The sequence below is a fragment of the Rhipicephalus microplus genome, chromosome 10, assembly GCF_043290135.1.
Source record: "Rhipicephalus microplus isolate Deutch F79 chromosome 10, USDA_Rmic, whole genome shotgun sequence".
Classification (NCBI taxonomy): domain Eukaryota; kingdom Metazoa; phylum Arthropoda; class Arachnida; order Ixodida; family Ixodidae; genus Rhipicephalus; species Rhipicephalus microplus.
In genome coordinates this window covers 38,078,967-38,093,606 of record NC_134709.1, presented here as the reverse complement: position 1 = coordinate 38,093,606, position 14,640 = coordinate 38,078,967, and the positions used below count along the sequence as shown (strand labels likewise).

The following is a 14,640-nucleotide window of genomic DNA, read 5'->3' as shown; positions in this document are numbered from 1 at the left end:
AGATATGTGGGGTTTAACGTCCCAAAAAACTGTTCTACATATGTCTCTGCATAAATTTGTATATATATTTAGCGTTATATTGTAATGTTATATCCAATAAAATAATCCTACCACACTCGTCTTTCCTGAGCATTCTTTGCATACATCGATTCCCATTGCAGTGGGATCTGCCGATTTTTTTTGTTCCTGAGTTGGTCAAGTTTTAAACACAATGTAACCGCATGTTGTGGCTTTCAAAGAAAATGCTTGAGTCCCGTCACACCTGCGTAGATTACGAACATGCTTATGAATGAAATAATAAAAATCAAATTGACCGATTCCTCTGCCGTAGGAAACGGTATAACACGAAAGCGAAACCTGCGTTCAGAAAGGTAGTGGAGCGTTTATGGTGCGTTGTTTCGCCGCAAGGTGGAATGAATTAACGCTGTAGCAACAAACGGTATAATGGCAGCAACGCTACCACAGTAACGCAGCTGTGCTCGACAGGATTTCCCTGCATCAAAGCGTGAGCGCGGTTCGCGTTAACGAACAAGGATACATGCCACGAGGTAGAGTCTTTGTTTACGCTCACGCCGGGTATAGTCATCCATTAAGCCAGCTGACAGCCGCTCGGCGCGCAGCCCCACCAAGACGACGCCAGAAGCCTGGCACAAGCCGCATTCGTGAGGTTCCCAAGAGAGCCGCCGTGGTTGCGTTTATGCTGGCAACAGCAGTCTACAAACAAGGAAAGAAGAGAAAAAAAAAAAACTGCGGCGGTATACGATGTCGTGCTCAGTTGAAATTCCTAAGATTGCCGCTTTGCGAACGTCTATTTTTTTTTTTTTTGCCGTCGCGGCAGGACAACGGTGACAATGGTTTCTTCGGAGTGCGCAGGAGTTCGCTACAACTGCCACTTGGTGTCTATTCTGACCGCGGAATGCGGATGTAAACGGTCGGGTCCACTCTATCAAAACACGGCGCACAGCGTCTTTCGTTGGGAAGACCGAGGGCGGCTGTAGTGATGCAGTGAATGGAAGCTGAGTTGTCTCATTTAGACATTTACGATGTACGACAATTTTACTTAGAGCGTATAGGTCGACAACGTAAACGAAGCTACCACAGACTCGGCAAAAAAAAAAGGAGAAAATAATTTTATTCGAAATGCCTGAAATCGATGAGGCCACGCAAAAGAGACCACGCAAAAGAGAAAAGCTTTCATCGCGTCACAGCAATTACGTTAGTCTCGTGCACACACAAAAAAAAGACACAATTGCTTAGCACCGGAACACTACTTATTCGGACTAACTCGACAAAAAAAAACGAGATATCCAAAATTTTTATTTAGTAGCATGGTTTGTATCTGCGGTGAGGGAGAGGGGGGGTGGTGCTGCCAAGTTCACCGGTGTGTCAGAAAGTTCCGTGTGAAAAGGGGAAGGACGGAAATGTTGCTGAATAAATTTTGAGAGGATCAGGCAATTAAACAATATTGTGTGCTGTAACATCATTCAATCACTTATGAACATAATACAATGTGTCCATTTTGAACTACGAGCTGTTTGACATTGTATCTTTCTTGTTATTCCGTTATGTATTTTCTTTCGATGCTTAGTATATATTTTCTTTTCTCCACTCCTGCATGGGCCGTGAAAAGCCTGCAGTATGTTCAAATAAATAAAATAAATAAATAAATGCTGTGGAGGGTGAAAGGGTGTTGGGGAAGGGCTTGTTTAAATCTGTGGTATCAAACTCTGCAAACCTTTCCTTAGCTGGAAAAGACACGAAGGTCAATCTCAGTGCTGCGCGTCAACTATATAGCGAGGTGTTAAGAGATGTTATGTGACAAGTCTATAGACCGAAGACATACAGCAGCAGGTCAATCTCAGTGCTGCGCGTCAACTATATAGCGAGGTGTTAAGAGATGTTATGGTGACAAGTCTATAGACCGAAGACATACAGCAGCCGCTCTTCCTCATCCTTCGGTTAGCAGACCCGCGCTTGAGCTCTTCGAGTGTCACGGGGGTTGTCACGTGACTACATTGAACAACGTAGGCACCGTATATTGGCGTAGTACGGATGGGTGTACATGCACGTTTTCAACTACGTACCGCAGGCGTTAATGCCGTGCGCCGTTTATTTAGTGGAGGTCGCTGGGTCGACAGAACTTTCCCATCGTTGCAAGTTCGCGGTGAATCCCTGTCTGCGCGCCAGCGTGACCCCCGATTCCATCTGCGCAGTGAAGACAACGACTTGTATGGGCAGAGAGCGACAGATCACTTCGTATGGTCGCTTTGTATACCTCGGCCGTTGCCGTAGGTTTTCTTGGCGTGAAGCAGAGTATACATCGTCGGCAAAACAGATCATTGAGAGATATACTCTAGTAGAACTCGCTGTTGGGCTAGTGGTGTCTATGTGTGTTTCTTTCTCCGTGCGGTTCTTCATTCGGCGCGACGTTGACCATTTATTCAGGATCTTTGAGAGTCGAGTGTACGCGCACGTAGCTGCAAGAACGGCCAAGTGAATACCGTGCGCGGCCCACCTGGTGAAACGTGCGCACTGAGAAAAAAAAATTGATAGCAGTCGTGCACAACGTGGCCCGTATGCAGATCGACAAATGAAAAGGTGCATCTATGAGCGCACCACGTCTATAGGCACTCATCATGTGTAACGTTGCGGAAGAGCGAGACTTATTGCAGTTGATGCCTTCGACGACACAAATAGTATAGTACGATGTTCTTACCACCAATTTTTAAATTTTTCTTTTGCTATTAGGGCAAGACGTAGAAGCATATTATGTGCCTTACAAACGAAAAGGCCGTTGAACGTCTGTTATTATGTGGTTTTCACGTGACGTCACTTACAGGCTCTCTACTCTGGGTACGTCACGATGGCGGCCACCTGGACTTTGAGTGTCAGTGGAGGATAGGGCACCACAGGGTCGTTCGATACCCTTTTTTGTGTGCCCACCCCCTTTCTTCTGTTCGCCAGTCACACCGAATTTAAGGGGAGCACAAAGAAACGCGAGGGCATCAATCAAATCATTATGCTTCTGCGGATCCAGTGTTTTGTGTGCGTCGAGAAACGAAGGACGAACGAGCGAAAATGGTTATTACTTACAACGTTCCGGCAGGAGGGCCTGCCTTCCCTGAGAATTATATAGGCACCTATGGTGGCGAAAGTTGTCGTGGCATTGCAAATAGTCAAGTAGTTCCTCCGTGAAAACGGTAACAACGGAAGCGTTTATTTCTAGACAGTTTCGGCCAGACTCTGGCCGAAACTGTCACGCACGCATAGAAGTGCACGCACGAACGTACAATATGCGTAAATAAAATAGACCCCCCTCCCCCCCCCCCCCCCAAAAAAAAAAAACTCTGACAAGAGAGAGAGGAGTGAGAATTTATAAGATGACAAAGAGGTCGGCCTGAGCTATAGTGCGCTGTAGCCTGCTACTGTATATAGGGGATAAGGGAAAAGAAGAAAAGCGGGATGAAGGGTGATGATAGGGACAGGAACACGTGGTGTTCCTGTCCAGTATAGCCACATAGCATAGTACTCTACGGCTTAGTATCTAGTGGAGCGCCTTTGATAAATTGAGTCATTTGTACGGCGACGTACTGTTCTGGCAACGGCTTATACTACACGGAAAGCCAGGTGCTGAACGCAGGCCATCGCGAGAAGCACGTACAATCACTCTATTTCGATTTTGTTCATCAATTTTCGAGAATGCTGACCTTTGGAAGCGGTCAACGTGGAAGAAAAAGAGGGAGAGGACACTGCGTTGAAGCTTCGCTTCCTCCCACCCCCATAATGGAAAACATTGAGCAAGGCTTTTTTTTCTTTTTTTTTTTTTGCTGCAACAAGACGTAATCTGCTCCTGAATGCGTGTATCATGCCGGCCGACCACGCTTGCAGAATTCTCAATTGCCTGCGCTGACTCTTGACCAGTAGAGCAATAAAGCCCGTATAACAGAGAGCAACATTCTAACTTCTCGGCCATTATTTTAGTCGGCCGTTGCTACGATCGCTCCAAAGACCGGGTTTTTCGCCCAGGTGGCTACGCATGGAATAGCGCTTGCGTCCCCTCACTAATACCGTGCAGCTATATGTAAGGTGTGCACTTTCGTCCGTCATTGACGAGCAGTAGTGTGCAAACCTAGCATTAATTTGATTTGGTTGCGTATGGTTATACGCTCAACTTTACAAAACAAGCAGCGCACCGTACGCAGAGAGTCTGTGCATACAGTGTTCGCACCATAATGAATATAGAACAATAGCCTCTACCAGTAGAAATGAAGTTGTTGAAAATGGTGCACAAAGAGCTGCATTGTTTGTGGAAGTTTAACTTTTAGGGCGGTTCTGTAATCTATCTCACAAAGCTTGCGGCAACGTGCTTGGCTAAGGCCGACTAAACGGGGACCCGATTCCAGGAACTGCGGAAACGACTCGCGATTTGCCGGCGTCCAGGAATATTTGACCAATCACCGAAAGCCGGAGCCGAGAGGTCTACCACGACCCGTGGAAGAGACCAATCAGTAGTCTTATTATCTTTCGATGGTAGAGCGTACGGTGATCCCTCATTGGCTTGCAGCATGGCGCAAGCATTAGCAATGCTGTACGGTACTAGCGGTGATGTACAAGGTACATAGTTGCAGAGTACACGGGCTCGACGCTAAAACGCTCACTCACGCACATACGCAAGTTAAACCGACAATGAAGAAGCGACGGCCTAACAGTGGTTATATACTGCGGGCAATTACGGCAAAGTGCCGGGCGAAGACCACCGCAAAACGCCCTCACTCCGCCCAGGTATTCCGTTACGGCAACTTGAGAGATTTATGTCCCCTCGTACTTTGCCGAAGCTCCTGGTGGATGCATTGATGCTTTTGTTTTTTCGTCTTGTCTTGTTTTATGGCTATTCCGGCTCACACTTACGTTAGGTTAACTCGAGCAGCAAAAACGAAAGCGGGCAAGAGAGAAGGGAAGTGACTGGGGCGCACCTGACCAGGCAGCCCATTCAGTTGAAGGCGGCAATCTGGTTGAGTGGTGCTTACACGCCGAGCATAAACATGAATGTCCAGGCGTTGCGCTACAACTGTGGTTCAGGAGCATATGCGCATAGTTTCGTTTTTGAACTCTAACTTTGCTTCTCGGCTGCGCGCAGTGTATATATGACGCTTCGCTGTCCTAGTACCTTGTTCCGTTCACGGCATTCCAGTACACCGTGACATTGGGGAATAATGAGCCATGTAACGTAGGCTTGTATTCGTAGGCCATCCTCTGAATGCGGCGTCTATGGCAGCCTGTGTGTTGGTAGGTAATACATTGCCAGTAAATGAAGCAGCGAATGAATATTTGCCAAGGTAAGCTTCCCTGACCGTTTGTGAAATATAAGGTCCACTCAAAGATTGTCGATGCGTCTATAGTTCGAACATGCTGCGTGGCACGAGACAAGGGCGTAGCCAGAAACTGTTTCGGGAGAAAGGGGGGGGGGGGGGACCACTTCGATTTCAAGTGGGGTCGATCCAGGCAGGCTGATTCCGTCGAATGAAGTTTCGTGTTCTGGAGATGTGGCGAAAAAAAATCGGGAAGAGGGGGGGGGGGGGGCACGGGTCCGGTATACCACTCCCTAGTTACGCTACTGTCACAAGATGAAATGAATAGAAGCTGAACTAAACGAGGCAATGCGAAGTAGAAGGAAAACATCCAACCACAATTTTTTTCTTGAGGCTTAACCAGTTGATGTGCATTCGTGTGTGCGTGTGTGTACCTGTACATACATACATGCAAAACATAACATCCTGAGAGGGCGGGGTAAATCCACCCTCTCTCCCTCCTGGCTACGCCAATGCTTTGAACAAACCTTTTCGCATGCATTATCCTACTTGTATGCGTCTAATATGTATAATCTCAAGGGCATATATAAAAACACGACCTGAAGTTAGCACTTGCAAGAACCATCAATGAAAATTCACAAAGAAGACCTGGACATGAGCCGGTCACGGACGTGTGGGCACGGGCATTCCGCGGATATGATCAGCCCTGTGATTTGGCTATCTTCCTGGGTGGCATAGGTTGAATGATTTCTATCAATGGCTACATTCTTCCGAGGAAAGCCCCTCGCTTCGAGATAGCTCATCTGTACGCCGGCCCACTTCTCTGGGCGGACGATCAATGATCAATACAAGAGATACCATTTAGGCAACCCACCGGAAAACCCGCGGGGCTTGCCTTTTTCACAGACTTTCATTAAACATTTTTTTTTATTTTTCAGCCTAGAAGTATTTTTTTCGCTCTATCTCTTCGATATTTATTGTCAGTTCATTGATTACTGTTTACTTGAAGTTCAGTTCCATGTCAGTCATGAATCAGTCACAGAGTGGAGTGCAGACATGTATAGGAACAGAGTAGGCAAAAAAAGCAAATCAATGCCTGACAAAATGCCATAACCCGTCCCAGTCAATAGGACACATAAAGAGCAGTATAGTGTACACATGTTAAAAATATTAGAAAAAGAAATAGTGACAGTTTCACAGTTTCTATAACATTTCAAATGTTGAGATTTATGTGATTTCTCCCTTTCCTAGCACAAGCCTCCACGGGACGGCGTAGTGCTTTCCCATAGTAAAGTACCGAGTACTTTATATCGTTCACCAGTTTTTTTCTGAACATTTGATAAAACATCGTTAGAAAAACACTTAGGTACACTTTCGAGACCCGGCTAGCTGTATAATAATGGTCCAGGGTAAAATTTTTTTTTTCAAAGACACAACACAAGGAATGCGTAGAAATATCCATACATTTAAAATAACAACCATGCCAATAAAACTCACAAAATTAAACTGCGACAAATATTTATGCACGTCCATTTTAACAAAAACATGTGTGATTTCATAGGGAGAGGAAAATTATTACAAGTGCATTACTAGATGTGTGTGTGTATTTTATTTTTAAAACATAATCACTGAGCCGCCCTATTTTACAATATGATAGTAATTGCGGGATGTGCATTCAACAGTTCAGGTCATACGCTGTATAGCCTTTGTGTACCGTAGTTTGTTCGTATTCTTTCGCTGCCGTATGTAATGCGTCTAAAGCTGTTTATATTGTCTTCGATAATGTGCATCGTGAAATGCGAATGCGTTACGTTCCGACTTATCACACGTGATCATCGATTTTTTCTTTGTTTAGGATGTTCTCGAACGTTAATGTGTTTGTGAAAGAGTGGGGTAGAATGCGTTCTGGAACGAACCCCTTCGATTATTCTCACTATTATTTTCTGTAGTCTATGAATGCATTCTTTGTTTGTTTCAGTAGTTTTACCACGCATTAATAAACAGTAATGGATGCGTTAACATGCTAAGGAATACAGTTTCTTTGTTACCCAAATAGTTAAAAAAAAGCTAAGTTTTTTTTTTCAGTTACACCAGTTGAGCGTGAAAGATTAGTGCCAACTTTGTTTACGTGATTACGCAGAAGCGTGAAAATAATTATGTTTGCATGATTATAAGTCTCTCATGTCCCGACATTAAGGGCACAGCCTTCGAAACACTCCAAATAGACTAAATAGCCCACTGCTAGTTTCTTGAGAAAATTATGGATGCCGCTTGTGGTCACATGTATAAAAAAAACCCATCGCCAATATCGAAGACCACTCTTGACTACCTGATAAGCTGCATGAAAAAAAAAAGAAAAAATACTTGAAGAAGCAAACTTGGATATATAGACTGCCTTATGCCGTAGAAACACCATTCTTTTTGCCTTCCTATGGCGTCATTGCCGCTCCTCTGACCTGCCCTGGTTATAACTCCGTACCGTGCACTGTCCAATGCATTCATTAGACATTTTTCCATAGCGGCGGCGTGTAGTGGTCGGTGATGCGATCATGTGGTACGTGCTTCGTATGGTGTCACTATCTAGCAGATTAAATATAGTGGGTCGGCAACTGATCTAAGCCTAGCCCCGCCATGGTGGTCTAGTGGCTAAGGCACTCGGCTGCTGACCCACAGGTCGCGGGTTCAAATCCCGGCTGTGGCGGCTGCATTTCCGATGGAGGCGGAAATGTTGTAGGCCCGTGTACTCAGATTTGGGTGCACGCTAAAGAACCCCAGGTGGTCGAAATTTCCGGAGCCCTCCACTACGGCGTCTCTCATAATCATATGGTGGTTTTGGGACGTTAAACCCCACAAATCAATCTAATCAATCAACTGATCTAAGCCTAAATGATGAATCCTCCAGTGTGATCTGGTGACATTCGCGCAAGTCCATATTCTGTCAATCTAAAAGCACTTTTCTCTTTTTCCTTTTTTTCTTTTAGTTTATTGCGACAGCATGCCTTACGGCATACCCAGAAAAGGGTTAAGGCCCGTCTCTCTCTCTCCTGGATGCAATCCAAGAGGCGTCGGTGCAGAAACTTCTCCCGCCCGCTGTTCGCGCGAAGGTCGGATGGTCGGCCAGAGCGATGGGCCAGGCTGGCGAGGCTTTTGGAGATTGTGGGTGTGTGCCTGATTGAAGGTCACGGAGAGATACCCAGAAGCTCGTCCGGCTCTACTTGTGTGGTCCCAGAGAAGGAATGGCTTCCCATAGCGTTCACAGCGTTATACTACGCGACCTGTTCAATCAACCCTCAGTCACGTATGTGCTGGCGTGTTTAGGAGGCGCCACCTGCTTCAAAGAAACGCTCGCTAATATGTCAGATTGGTTCGCGAGTTCTCATTTTTAACAGCTTCGCGACACGACACTGTCATAACACCGGAGAAGACGAGACACAGTACTCGAGCGTGCTTTGAGGGGGTATCAAATCGCAGCATTAGGGAATATACTTACCCTCATGCCGCACTGCCACTCCGGCACAGAGCGGATGGTCCTCCGGCATTCTCCCATTGGCTGCTCAAAAAGAGGGGCCAATGAGAGACGGGCGGAAGGCTATCCGTGCCTTACGGAGCGGCCAGGCATCTTCATCACGTTCCGCGCGGGTTTCATGGCAGCCCGATTCGCATTAGCTGGTTCGAATTCATTTCCCAAGCGTTCAATTAACGGTGCTTGATGTTACCAACACTTTGGCGCCAACTAACTCCACTTCATCTTCTGCAACTTCCGGCGGTGACTAAGAAATGCAGCCTTCGCCACATCCTTTACTCCAAAGCCTATAGCTCTGTATGCGAAGGTACCTCTCCCTGAATTCGGATATTAGGAGCTGTGCCTCTTCTTTTTCTCTCCCCAATCCTATGGCGCCGGAATCGATATGCTGATATCGCGTTGCCGTCCGCGGGCCCTGGGCGGTGGTGCGGCGCGCGACGGCGGGCAGGGGGGGGGGGGGGGGGTTGGTCTACAGACGCCGCTGCTGCCGCCGGCGTGGCGCAACCGACGCAAAGCCTCCCTGGCCGTCGCGTGCAGGCCGCCTCGACACGTGTAACGACCGCAGCGAAGGCGCCCCGTAATTACTGCGCCATAAAACTGCGCTCTCCGTCGACGACGTGGGTGGTCGGGCCAGCTCCTTTTGTCGTCCCTTCCCCTTCGCGCGACAGACAAACATGTCGGCCTGCTGCGGGGGCCCTCCTACTTCGATGTGCCCGCCACCGCGACAGTCTCCGCTCGCTCTCGTTCGGTTTCCCGCCGCCACGACGGCGTGCACCAAGTTGCACGCAGCGCACTGTGTAACCCCCTCAACCGCCTGCTCCTCGTCGCGACCGGGAGCCAATCAGCGCGAGCTCCGGAGATGAGAGTGGCCCGCGGAAACGTTCTAGAAGAATATCGCATTTGTAGAAGGATATCGCTTTGCTACGCATTATCATGCCCAACGTTATACCAATGTCATTCGGGGAAAAAAATGCCTATCAAAATAGCCCCCACCCGCTACGATCAGTGATTTCAAAAGATCTAACCATTCCGAAATGTCTCACTAATTACAGATCATTTACGTTCACGCAGTACGCATCACAGCTCTGGAACATACTATACCCAAAGTGCTAGGAGAACCACCGTCACCTGTTACAAAGCTAACCTACTCACGTCACTTGTTTCATGAGGATGTATTGTATTCCTGCCATCTCGGCTCCTGACCCGCAGGTCGCGGGATCGAATCCCGGCTGCGGCGGCTGCATTTCCGATGGAGGCGGAAATGTTGTAGGCCCGTGCTCTCAGATTTGGGTGCACGTTAAAGAACCCCCGGTGGTCGAAATTTCCGGAGCCCTCCACTACGGCGTCTCTCATAATCATATAGTGGTTTTGGGACGTTAAACCACACATATAAACCATCAATCAATATCCCTGCCATTACACTCTGTCCTCTAGCCCTCTAGTAGTTGTGTAACAGAATATGAAATACGGGCCCCACCCACCAACGTTACTCCATCCACAGCATGTGTTGGTCCGGTGTGCTCACATCATATGGCCCGAAAATGTTTCCTTTTGTATACATACACATGCGCGCCGGCATACATAATGGAAGGGACAGGGGTCGGACAGGTCTTTAAAAAACGTTCCGGTTAGGCTACTACGCTTCTGGCGATGAAACTGTCAATCAAAACGGCCTTCATTATAGGCTTACGGGTTCACGGGGTCAAGCTGGCAAATCCGGTCATTCTACAACGACCGCTTCGATTCGGGAGGTCATGATGAGAGAAAGACCCACTAGACGCGGACACAAGTTTGCGTCAGACTATAATGTTGACTCGAGCTATTGGTAAACTAAATCAGTCGATTTGAATTCGATTATGGTATTCACTAGGCCAGACGGGCAAGTTTGCGCACTTACAACATCCGCCCGAGTGTACGGTAGGTCCTGGGCTGAAAAAGACCTGCGAAAGAAACGGACAGAAGCCCACTACGGCTATTGTTAAAAAAAAAAAAAACAGGGGGTAACTTAGGTTCCCCTGATACGATTACCGAGTTCAGCACGGCCAACAGAGAGAGAGAGAGATAGAGCTCTTTATTGAAATGCAGAGAATTTAGTCGGCATATATAAATAGCTGACTTGCAACTCTGCGTGGTGAAGGGGATTGAGGATTTAAAGTACGAATAAGAAGAGAGAGAGAAAGAGAAAGAAAGACAAAATGTAAATGTAGACAAGCTCAGAAATCGAAAGCATCCAATGAAAATTGAGTCTTCACTTTTAATTTGAAAGCGTATTTCTTGTAGCGAACGCAGCTGACGAACTTATATCGTGCTTTCGATCTGAGACATAATAAATGTTCTGGTTCAACATCCTAAAAACACAATATGATTACAAGAGGCGCCGCTGGTGAGGGGTCTGGATATTACGACCACCCGAGGCTCTTTAACGTGCACCTAAATCTATAGACACGTGCACGGTACTTTAGCGTATATTGACTTCACGAAAATTCGGCCGTCAAGGCAGGTGTTCGACTCCGCGAACTTCGGTTAAAGTCCCGAGACGTAAGACTGGAGCTGATTGATTGATAATTGATTAAAACTTTATTTCGGTCCTGAGAAGACGCACGGGAGACCCCGCGCCACCCGGCTAATCCCACGTAGGGACCGTCAAGCCGAGCTTGGCGGCCCGTTCACGGGCACTATGGACGGCTGCAAGGTTTGATCGTTAAGTTCGGGGCTGCGTAAGAGCGCTACCCACCTGTCCTCACTGAAGGCGGAGCCGATCGCTTCAGATTCCCGCAACACATGGTTGAATCTTGTTAACAGTCCACAGGCGGGGCAATCCGCACTTGGATACTCTTCAGGGTAGATGACATGGAGAACCGCAGGGTTAGGATACACAATGGCCTGCAAAAGTTGAAGGGTAACTGCCTGCGACCTGTACAAGGCAAAGTGTGGGAGGGGGAATAGGCGTATTGACGGATAGAAGTGTTCTGTTATTTCATTGAACGTCAGTAAGGGTTCCCAGCGAGGAGACTGGAGCTCGCGATAAAGAAGAGAGACTGAAGATCCATCTACTGACACAACACACGAGTATTTACTGACGATGTTCCCACACGAGCAGTAAAAGCGACGCCGTGGTCATTAAACAATAAAATGAAAGTTGAGCCAGTCCATAAGGACCGCGGAAAGGTGAAAGCACGCCTCTGAGACTTACCGTGCGTGCACAAAAGCATTTACGTATAGTATATATGCTACGCAATGCAGTAACGGCTTGCTTGGTCAACGTTTTCACGGCGAAGCTCTATATGAATAGGAGGTGGGAAAGTGCAGCGGTCCGTGAGTGCGCAGAAACTATACGACGAATAAGCAATTCTAGCATACATACGGTATGCATTGAAGGGTTTCTTCCGCGCTTGTACAATTTTGTCGACAGGTAATGTCTGCAGTGTAACTATGATACCCGTAACATATCTCTGTTGAGAAGATTTTTAATTGGGTACGCTGCATTTAGGTTCCACAGGTGGTCCGCACAAGTGAAATTCTGTAATGGTCGTGTCTTAATTTACAAGGCACCTTGCTACTAGATTGCAGTTCAATATGTTTAGAAGGATTAAGTTTGATTTCTTCATAAACGCAGGAGAGCCAACTCAACTTGTATAACTGATTCTCTCTTTAAAACTGAGCGTTATAAAAAGCGCAAGTCTGTGTGGTTGTTGTATGAAAGGTTTTCGACGACCGTCGGCTGCCTGCTTGGTGTTGTTCACAAGAATTACTTCGTTCATTTTTTTTTCCTGCCTCAAGGCACGCCTGTAGCCAGGAATATTTTTCCGGAGGGGGGGGGGGGGGGCACTTGCTAAATGTCTTGACTATTTTCTAAAAAAACAATTATAATCATTATTTTGATTCGCAATTGCAGTATGTAAGTTGTGTTACTTTTTTTAAAAGCTGTTTTAGTAAATGTTCGAGTTGAATGCGGCTGCACAATGCTGACGGCGGTGAGACTTTACGTGGGCCACTGCACGGTGACCGAGTGCCTCGTTGGCCTCGTGAGTGACGGAATGCAACCACAGACGGCGGCGCACGGCCGATCGTGTTGTCTGCAGTGCAGTGCGTAAATACAAAAGTCGTGATAACATTGGCACCACACTCGCCGCACTCAGTGCAGCTAGCACGCGTTCTCTTGTGCTTGCGTTTTGTCGGTGAGCTGTTAGTCTCTGTTTAATACACGGATAAAAAGATTTTGCCAACGGCACCAAGGGTATCGCGCTGGCGCTGCGCAGCCCACGTGCTTTCCGAGCCGGAGAGAGAAGTGTGGCAGCTTGGGCTAGTTGGTATGGCATGCATGACGATAGTTATAGCACAGAAACAAAACGACGACACAGAGACAAGAAAGACTCGAAGGACATGAGCGCTCGTGTCCTTCGCGTCCTTCTTGTCTCTTCGTCGTCGTTTAGCTCTCGCGCTATAACTATCGTCATGCCGGGGAGAGAGTCACGCTTTCTGCTTCACATTCGGATATGAACAAGAAAGGGGGATTGGCCGCAGTCCATACGGCCGACTTCCGGCTTCACCGGGGCTTCGCAACAAGTAACGTCAGGGCCTCTGTTCTTTTCTTTCTTCCGTATACCTTTTCATTAGTCAATGAGCTACCTCAAGGATCAGCATTGGCAACGTGCCTTGAAGAACGGTGCGTTGATGGAGCAAATCTCAGAGGCCTATAAGGTTTGTGCCATACCGGCCCACCGGCTCGCGTGTAGAGAACGCAACCGTGACGTTAAACCTCAAGTTCACGCTGACCCTTTTGCTAGCTCAGGGGATAGAGGTCGAACTAGAGGTCGCGCGTGTTTTGTATTTCGCGCGAGAAAAACCTTTTCACTGAGGCAGACTTAATGGCCAGTTGGTAGAACGTAATTCATGCAGTAGTGCGAAGAGTCAGAAGGGATGGTGCCCATCGTTCTTGCACTCTAGCCGTCCGCGTGATTCCTTGCACTACCGCCTCAATAAGTTTCGTCAATTCGAACTCAGGTGAATTCGCGCTGAGGCCCTCAAGTCTTACATTGTGGGTGGCTACCGCTTTAATGCGTACGGAATACCTGTGAAAAGAAAAACCTAGGCATCTCCACGAAGTGAATCCTGACTAGTGAAGACTGTTCTTACCGCAAATCGCCCACTCGCGCATGCAAATGAGTGGCAACGCGTGTTTGAAGTATATACAATGCTTTTTAGCCCTTGAAGCGCCGCTTTCCACGCCCTCTGGTGTAGCAGCTTGTTGTCGTCGGCTTCCCGAGCTCTCACCTCCGGGGTAGCTTGCTGTCTGCGCAGACGTTAAGCCACTGCATGCCACGATCTTGCCTACGGAGTGGCAGCTTGTTGTCGGCGTTGCCGCGTTGCCTTTCGCGGGCAAGATCACTTTCACGTTCGTTTTCATCCATGGCAAAAAGCAAATGAGTAGTCTGGTACGCGCTTATTCATCATCATCATCATCACCACCATAATGACGAATAGCGGGTACCTTGCATGCACTGTACCGTGATGGCAGCGAAATTGTGTGTGGTGTGGAAGACGCTTATTCTTCAACGTCATCAGCAACAGCACAAAGTGTACATAATGCCTCACAGATATGTAGCGGGTTCCTCCCTTATCAGCAGAATGACGAATAAAACGGTAGCATAACGGGCGTTTCTATACTTCATGAAAGTTACCGTGGTCGTCTAGTGGGTACCTTGCACGTGCTGTACCTGACAACGGACAAGTCTATACCCTATAAGGTGATTTGCCCCTAAAAAGAAAAGAACTTCGAAGCTGTGTCGAAGATCATTGACCGGCTAA

General features: G+C 47.5%; 1 protein-coding gene across 1 annotated transcript in view; it reads left to right on the top strand.

The window, feature by feature from the left end:
* The first annotated feature begins 501 nt into the window (after window positions 1-501).
* LOC119180826 (leptin receptor gene-related protein) overlaps window positions 502-14,640 on the top strand; it is an 86,429-nt gene continuing 72,290 nt past the window's right edge. Inside the window, exon 1 of the mRNA XM_075875486.1 lies at window positions 502-505. The gene's annotated coding sequence lies outside the window, so the exon portion shown is untranslated. The remainder of the gene's footprint in view (window positions 506-14,640) is intronic.